At 44.1% G+C, this 9,504-nt stretch overlaps 1 non-coding gene across 1 annotated transcript; it reads right to left on the reverse strand.

Annotated features, from left to right (window-relative positions):
- Positions 1-724: 724 nt before the first annotated feature.
- Positions 725-796, reverse strand: Trnaa-cgc (transfer RNA alanine (anticodon CGC)). Its single transcript has one exon. It is a non-coding gene; the product is annotated as a tRNA-Ala (tRNA).
- Between the last annotated feature and the right edge of the window lie 8,708 nt (positions 797-9,504).

Below are 9,504 nucleotides of genomic sequence, written 5' to 3' on the forward strand. Positions count from 1 at the left end.
CGCAGGCGAGGGCTGGTTGCTTCGACGTCCTCGACCGAAAGGGGCGAGCCGACTACTCAGAGCACCCGTACAGGCCGAACACACAACATTCCCGCCCCCACGACATGGCCGTGGTTAAACGTTCCAATCAGCAACTCGAAAACCAGCGGAAATTCCACTCCATTGCCGGAGCACTACCATTCCACCAATGGAGATTCTTGGCGCCAATTTCTGTGCTGATTTTGCTACGTCACGGAGCTATGCCCTGAGCAAGCCAATCACAGTTACTATTTTGCAGAAAGCGCGGGAATTTTCCCGCCACAACTGCCTGGGTACACAAGTCATTTCCACGCCTCGCTGGTAGCCCGCCAGAAAGTGTTTTCGCTAAGATTCTGCGAAGTAACGGAACCTCTAGCCCAGCCGCTACTTCAAACCCCTCCGGGCGTGTCTTTTGACAATGTCGGCGTCTGCAAAGCATTCACTCGACATCCTCACACCCGTCGGCTTAACCCTCTCCAGTTCAACAGATCCCGCCTGTCACCGGACCACCCGGGTGACGAGAGACGCTGCGTGAGAAGTCCGCGTGTGAAGGAATAGCAACTTTCCATCGCATGCAGTTAGAGAGGAGAATCGTAAGATAGAAATATGAGAGGGGGCTCATGCCACCTCTCAGCCTTTCGGTCCAAGGGTGGAAGTATTGCCGAAGCGGCCGCCATGCTCTCAGCGGGAAGGTTGAATGAATGGATGCCTTCTCCGAGGGTCGAACTCGCGACCGCTGGTTTGCGAGACCAGTGCTCTACCACTGAGCTGAGAGGGCGGCAGCTTTGTGTTTTGTGTGATATCCTTTAATTGTCACGTCATCATACTGAATGTTGCTATTTGGCACACAGCTGCTGCTGTTGGTGTCCACATTGCCTTTTTTCCCACTCTCTTGACGGTTTCACCCTTACGATCTACGGCGAGCGTCAAGCCACCGAGAGTTTGCAGACAGGTAGGATGCTGTGTATATCCCGGTTCGATTCCTCTCTTCGGCTGCAGTATGCTGTTGTCCATGGTGGCACTGGAGTGGTGCGTAGGACTTTGGATACGACACGTTGCACGGCCAATAGCGTCATGCTGCAGACCGACACTTAAGGGACACCAAATACAAATCGACATATGCCACTCGCGACATCAAAAACATCTCCCTAAAATTTTCTTAAACAAGGTGGACGCATCAAAAAATCTTAAAAGCCGCAGCACATTCATTTTAAAATCACTTAAGATGGAGGACATATCTGCCGGCAGATCTGCCGCTGCCCTCTCCTCCGAAAACAAATCACGATCTTGTAAAATGTGGTGTACAGCGATCTGCATGCCGCAAGCACCAGACATTGGAGGGTCCTCTCGCCAAAGCAAGGAGACATGCATCAGAGGACTGTGGCCTATGTGAAGACGATTGTGGATCACATCTCATCTTCGTACCTCAAAGGATGTACTCCACAGCCACGTAATGGGCTTCACGAGACACAACTTATTATCGGTCACTTCTAGCCTCTCGTCTTCCTCAACGCATGACTTTCTACCTGAATGATGAGATGATAGCATGCAGGGGGATGGCACACTGCAATATCATGACACGCCTCCTTGGCTGCTACCTTCCCCCTTTCATTCCCCGCAATAACCATGTAGCTGCAGAAAGACACTTTCCACAGCCATTGTAGTCGGAGGAGGGCATGCAGGATATTCTGAACTACTTTGTCTCTAGGAACAACCACTGGTGAGAGAATCGGAACAGACAAGGAACTAAGCACTCGAGGAACACTTCATCTGCTCCAGTGGCGCAAGGCTGCATATTACTTCGCATCAAAGACAATAAAGTCTAGAAGCAGCTGGACTTTGAGCAGACGATCAGGAAAACCAAAGAGCAATCAACAAAGCCCCACTGGTTTGACACATTCATATAGACAGCTGAGGAGGTGAGGTGCTCACATAAAATGTCATTAAATAACGTATTAAAAACACGCAGGAGTGCAATCTCTCATATGCTGCACGAAATATAAAATTACTCTGGGCCTCTGCAGTAACCTGGATGGCAGACGATTAAAACCTTGAAGCTGGGGTTGTACTTGCTCCACTCCAGCATATCCTACATGTCGATCCCAAACGGCCTTGTTGCTCATGGATGATTGGAGCAAAGGCATTCCAGAGGTGGACGAGCAACGATATGGTACAAAGCTGACTTCGGAGCTGCGAGGAACTTACATGCCTGATCCACCATGAGGAGTTGCTATCAGATTGTAAGTGGTGGTTCACCAGCACCTGTCAACACCTGTGGCCAGCCGATTCACTTATGGTGCCCAGTGTCAATGATCTTCAAATACGAAGCCTTAGCTGATCCATACACTATGTACTCACAGTCAAGCTGTGAACGCATAAAAGCCCCATAAAACTTGATCATTCCGCCCTGTCTGCTCCCCAAGACCTGTGGCTAAGGTATTTTAAGATATTCAGTGCCTTTTGGGTTCTGGCTTTCAGGTGTCACAGGTATGGTAACCAGGACAGTTTGGAGTCAAAAAGAGACTCATTAACCTCACTGAGCCTTTAAAATGTAGAATGGTATCCCTCATACGCTTGTCAGGTAAATTAAAAATAGGATGCGAACGATTAAAATGAACACACATGCCCTTACCCGCAGAACACTGAAAATCCACCTTTGGAGCCTGTTCCTCTAATCTCGACACTTTAAGTTGTAATTGACGAGTCGCTGTTGCAACGCTGGAGGGAGAAAAGAAAACAGCAAAATCGTCCACAAATAAAGAGCACTGTTAGGCCTCCTTATAGAAGAGGTGATACTGTTTGTGGCAATGGAAAGGAGGGTAACAGTTGAAACACTGTCTTGAGGGACACCATTCTCCTCCTGATATCGATCTGAAACAGTGTGTCACCAACTTGATACCTAAAATATCGTTTGGATAAGAAAGACCATATAGAGATGGGGAGGTTGCTACGAAACCCCACTGATGCAGCTGTGCGAGAATACTTTGTCTCCAAGTAGTATCGTACACCTTACTGACATCACGAAATGTGTCAATATAATTATATTTACCTAGGAAAACCTACTGAATAGCAGCTTATAGCAGGGCCAGGTTGTCGACAGTGGATTGACATCTCCGGAATCCACACCAAGAGTGGCTAAGGTGTTGCCTGGTCTCTAACAACGAGACACAAGACGGTTAACCATTTGCTCTAGTCTTTCCTACACAGCTCATTAAGATGTTACTCTAGTAACTACTTTAACACGAGCAGTCTTTTCCTGGTTTGAGGAGAGCTATCAAAATTGCAACTCTCCACGAGCTGGGGAAGTGACATGTCTGCCATTTCAAATTGAAGCATTCGAGGAGGATTTCATTTGACACTGCCAGCGAATGATAAAGCATCCAGTACAGATTTGATCGTGACCAGCTGCAGTATCACGAATTACAGACAGCGCCAGTTCTAGACCATACATGGAGAAAGGGTAGCTGTAGGATTCTAAATGTTGCATCTCAAGTCAAGCTTGCCCCTCTCCACAGTCGCATGGTAGTGCCGAAACGTCGGATCGTGGCTGACAGTGTCAGTACCTTTTCCAAAATTCTCAGCCACCGATTGAGCAATGTCTACAGGAGACAGTCCTCTTTCAGCACTGTTGATATTTACTAGAAATCCTCCTCACGGCTTCCCATACGTTGGTAGAACAAGTGGAACAGTCCTTACGACCTGAAATGCTGTGAAGTTGTCTGCTGTTGGACTGTTGGCCAAGGAACAGGCTTCTTCCTAAGATTACTGGAAGGCTTTTGGATCGATAACTCAGCGGCATAATGAATCACTCGTGAAATGTGGTCCACCTATTACTGGACACAGTAGCAGTGTTCAAAAACAGCCAGATGACTGTACAGCGTCCGGTTAGCTCTGTTGACCATCCATTTCCGTGGCTTCTTTAGGTAATGCTCCATCCGATAGGTGAATGAGACGTGGGGAGTGGTCATTGGAAGGAAGGTCTTCAATGACTTCCCACTCAACAGTCTATGAGGGCTGGAGAGTAGAGAGTCATTGACTCAGAATGTCCCAGTAGTAGCAAAGAAATGGGTGGGAACACATGTGTTGCGGGTGCATAGCTCATGAGACGTCATGAAGCTCTCCAAAATTCAACAAGGGCACTGACGTGTCCCAGGAAGAGAAACGGTCAGGGGAGATGTCCCAGAAGATCTGTCACAGCCTCAGAGTCAATTGCATCTGGTGGAAGTAGATTTTTTTTTTTGGTCATCAGTCTACTGACTGGTTTGATGTGGCCCGCCACGAATTCCTTTCCTGTGCTAACCTCTTCATCTCAGAATAGCACTTGCAACCTACGTTCTCAATTATTTGCTTGACGTATTCCAATCTCTGTGTTCCTCTACAGTTTTTGCCCTCTACAGCTCCCTCTAGTACCATGGAAGTCATTCCCTCATGTCTTAGCAGATGTCCTATCATCCTGTCCCTTCTCCTTATCAGTGTTTTCCACAAATTCCTTTCCTCTCCGATTCTGCGTAGAACCTCCTCATTCCTTACCTTATCAGTCCACCTGATTTTCAACATTCGTCTATAGCACCACATCTCAAATGCTTCGATTCTCTTCTGTTCCGGTTTTCCCACAGTCCATGTTTCACTACCATACAATGCTGAACTCCAGACGTATATCCTCAGAAATGTCTTCCTCAAATTAAGGCCGGTATTTGATATTAGTAGACTTCTCTTGGCCAGAAATGCCTTTTTTGCCATAGCGAGTCTGCTTTTGATGTCCTCCTTGCTCCGTCCGTCATTGGTTATTTTACAGCCTAGGTAGCAGATTTCCTTAACTTCATTGACTTCGTGACCATCAATCCTGATGTTAAGTTTCTCGCTGTTCTCATTTCTACTACTTCTCATTACCTTCGTCTTTCTCCGATTTACTCTCAAACCATACTGTGTACTAATTAGACTGTTCCTTCAGTTCAGCAGATCATTTAATTCTTCTTCACTTTCACTCAGGATAGCAATGTCATCAGCGAATCGTATCATTGATATCCTTTCACCTTGTATTTTAATTCCACTCCTGAACCTTTCTTTTATACAGTGAACAAACAGTGATCCTCCGCAGAGAAGTGGTGTGCGCTGCTGACATACACAACAACCCCTACCCCCCCCCCCCCCCCCACCCCCCCTCTGGACCTTTCCACAGTCAGGTCATCCTTGTGATGCAAGGAGCATGAGATGCTTTAAAGTGCATTTCCTGCACACACTATCACAGAGGGCGCTCCTCTGCCAGGAGTTTCATTTCCTCCACAAGCGTTTTGAACCTATTAATGTTTCACTGTAGCATGGGAGTCATCAGTCATGGGGTTAACACTTTCGTCTTGATTTTCTACCAGGGAGGGGAGCCCACAATGAATGGAGACTCAGTCTTGGGGCGAGATGATTGACCCAATCCAACATCAAGGTCCATCGCCTCTGAAGAGGGTTAAAGAGAAAAGGCAGAGAAGATGACGTCAGCATCATCAAGCTGCGTACTTGCCGTCTCCATAAGTGAGCTATTCTTCGCCTTCGACTTCGATTTCTTTCCTGAGGCGGCTTCGGAGCCTCACCTTTGTAAGTGGTAGTGGAACCACAGCTTTGGAAGTGGTAGTGCCAGTACTGGACAGTGGACAAGACTTCATCTATGAAGAGGCAGGAAGTTCTACAATATCAGCAACTACTGTCTTTTCTGAAGTTATGGCGACAGGGACAGCCTTCGAAATGACTGCAGAAGGATAAGTGCATTGGAAAACGCAGTTATTAGTGGTTACACTTGCAACCTCCATTTGTGTAGCACCATCGGCTTTCTGCGCTGGCTGTTTAAGTACTGAAGCAAAGGACATGGCGAACGTTGGCAGCAGCATAGTTTTATACACCTCTTTGGCATCATTATAAGGGACAAGATTTGTAATCTTAAGCTCTTATATCTTTCGTGCTTCAAGATGTACACTGCAGTCCTGACTCCAGACAGAATGAGCCCCAGAGCGATTCATACACTTCAAGGGAGAGGAACAAGCGACTGCTTCGTACACAGCCTCACAACATTTGCTACAAGTGGCTTCTCCGTGACACCCGAGAGTAGTATCCCCAAAACGCTGGCATTTGAAATAGCCCATTGTGTTGGGGACGTAAGGCCGCACGCTGCTTTAACGTGCTCTGGAAGTTTCGTGCTGCTGAAGGTCGGGATAATGGAGTCGGATTTGACAAGATCGCCATGCACCCTTTTCATGATATTCTGCACATCATCTGTTTCTTCTTGGGCCTACTCAGCTTCCAGTTCGTCTCGGGACATGTCCACCAGCCCTTCGCATGTCAAACACCTTTTCTGTAATTCAACACAGTGTGGAGCTCAGTTTCAACGGCACACTTCCCAAGGCATGTCGCTTTCTGCAGGTTCGTTGCTTGCTGGGAAATAGAGGTTTCGACCAATAGTGTGCCCCCTTGACTGATTTTAATGTAATCGCAATGCCTTTGAATGTAAAAGGGGAGACTTCCTCAAAGAATCCCTCTAGTCTCTTAACAATCATAAATACAGTCTATGTTATAGCATACACTCTGTTATTAAATCCCAAACTACTTCGAGGGGTCCATCTCGGTCCCACGAGCGGCTAGGGAAGTACATATCCACCTAGACAGAGGCCTACATACGTAGGTAAGCCTTATACAACTGAGGTGCCGCAGATTCCCCAGAGGTTTGCCCTCTAAAGATGTTCCAGTCAGTAGCTATGCATCTCATCAGCGCGCTGTACACCTTGAGATTGAGGGATTTTTAGAGGTTTTTACCATGCTCGCGATCTGGTCGGTCAAGCCAACATCCCTGTTCTCTATGAACACAACGTGACACCGCTGCACCACTTGGCGGTCGCTCACGCATGTCCAGAGCTTACGGCGGCAGGAGACTGGCGGCGCTTACCCGTCCCCAGTTCAGGAACAGGAGGTCGCGAAGCACGTGTCCAGCAAACTAATGCTGAGACCCTGCGGGGCCGCAGAACTTTGTGCCGCTCATATGTCATGTTGATAAAGGACAAGTCTGTGCCAAGAAGTACACCATAATTAAACTTTACCTTTAATGGAACTATCTTTATTGAACACGAAAAAGAAACGTACATATTAATTTTCTTTTCCAGTGTGTAAAGCTTGAATGACTACAAACAACGAAGCAACGAATTGTATCGTAGTCTGTCAGAGAGCATTGTAATACCCATTTTCTAAAAAAAAAAAAAAAAAAAATATGTTTTGTGTAAAACATTTACGTAAAGATTGCGACCGCAGAGTCGATGTTAATATTTGTATTATCTGTATAATGAAAGAAGGTGCAGCCATCAGATTTTCTGAGAGCTGCTAGGAGAAGCCTGGCTGTTCGCACTTGTGTTTCTACCTTCAGCTTTTGACATGTGAACATCGTGGGGTGTAATTGTAACAATTTCACAGTATGCTGACTTAGAGTTATTGAAGTGATATTTTACTATCGGTTAATCAGGCCATATGGCTGTTTCATTATTTATTGTACTATGAGTTTATTTTACAGCGTTTCTAGCAGGGAAGACGTGACACTTCGATGTGGTACCGACCCACCACTGGCGTCATTTCATTACTAATTTGCGATGAAAATTCATACCTGTTTTATGTGTGGAACTTCCAGTCTTTCCGAAAAGAGGTCTGATTTCTTTTTTAATTTTTTAAAAATTAATCATACAACATAGAGTGACCACAAAATTGCGATAAGCTAATCACGATTCCTAAAATTCAGTCACTCCACATGCTCTGTTTCGCCACTCCCAGTATGGGATCAAAATCTTCATTCCAGTAACGAAATTCTAAAATTGAGTTGGCGGAGGTGGAAAACCAACTTACATTACGTAAAAATACTGTGTCAAAAACAATAGCTTTAACAGTGGTGTTCGATGGACTGGCAACTATATTATTCGTAATTAATTTGACTTTTCTCTGCTTATTTAATTTTTGACTTGTACTTCTTCCCTTCTCATGGATTACACAACAATGCACTTTCATGTTACTTTGGTGCTAGTGTGGTAAGAGTAATGAGTTCTGATAAACAAGTAACAATGAATCCCCTAGTCTTTAAAGAAACGAATTCTCATGTATAAAACAGCTTCAGATATCTGAATAACTTACAAATCCATTAATGTATTGAATATTCAACATCCAGCATACATATTTGTATGGTTGAAGAAACAAAATGCTAATTGTGTCGGTTATTTTTTTTTTTATCATTCACACAAATGCTAATGAAAATGTTTGTCTGAAGTCGCTAAGTGCTATCACACTGCATGAGTACAGTCCGGGTAATTCGTACACAGTTTTCAGAAAAGCTGCTCCTTCATTCTCCTCAATTTTATGACGTCTTTTCCGGTGAACTGTGTGTCTAGCGGTATAATTTTGCAGGTACATTCAGTGGAATATGTGATTGGTGTAAAAAATGTTGTACTTTAAGAACTTTATTTACAGTTTACCATTATTGTAATTATTTTCTAACATAATAATGAGTTATTTATTGTTTTAAATTAACATAATACACGTATGCGAAACAGTGAATTTAAAAAAAACGTGATTGTAAAAAGTAAAAGAACAGTTTAAAACATGAAACAAATATTAGTAAAGTAAGTAATGAGAATAGTAATAAATGTTTAGGTATTTTAACTATGTAAGTTGAAAATAGTCCGACAGCACATTGTGTACAGCTGATTTTCCTAAAATGGTATTTCAGAAACCAACTTTATTACACATGAAAGTATGTGGCTTGAAAGCTTCTTTAATTTATATTGTAACAAAAACTTTCATTTCCCGAAATTAATTAATGGTGGTGTTAGATTTTACAAAATTTCAGATTGTTACAAACGTTGATTATACAGTTTTCAAAAACATTAATTACACAACTCGTATATGAGTAACATTTTTCATGTATTATCGTTTAGAAGATATTCCTCTGAACCTGAAATGCCAAATTATCTTTCAGGATGTGTTTTACATGTTAAAAGTGAAATTAGGCACAAAGAAAAAAATACTTATTGCTCTATTTTGCTCCCTCGATACATCCGCCAAGTTCCATCACGATCGTTTATTGACACATTGGCATGTTTCCTTGTGAGGCGGATGAGGTGGTAGGCACTAGGTATCAGGAAGGTTGGCTCCCGCTGCTCGGAATCTTGCGTTTGGCACTCATCGTCATTTTCCACGCCCGACGCAAGCAGAATCTTCAGAAGTAAACACAAATCTGGACCATACCGTGAGCTCGGATTTGAACTCCACTGAAAATCACTGTAATTACGTGAGGAGACATTCCAAACCTAAAGCAATGCAATGAGTATGTCACTACAGCTGGAAATTTGTGCCTGACTGAAAATCTAGTACGAACCTGTTGCTTATTACTTCACATTTGTAATGCAGCTCTCTCAAAGGATTTCCTGATTTTATTTCATGTCATAGCGTTTTCACTAATTTCATCCCTACTGG

This window comes from Schistocerca nitens, chromosome 2 (genome assembly GCF_023898315.1).
Source record: "Schistocerca nitens isolate TAMUIC-IGC-003100 chromosome 2, iqSchNite1.1, whole genome shotgun sequence".
NCBI classification, from domain to species: Eukaryota; Metazoa; Arthropoda; class Insecta; order Orthoptera; family Acrididae; genus Schistocerca; species Schistocerca nitens.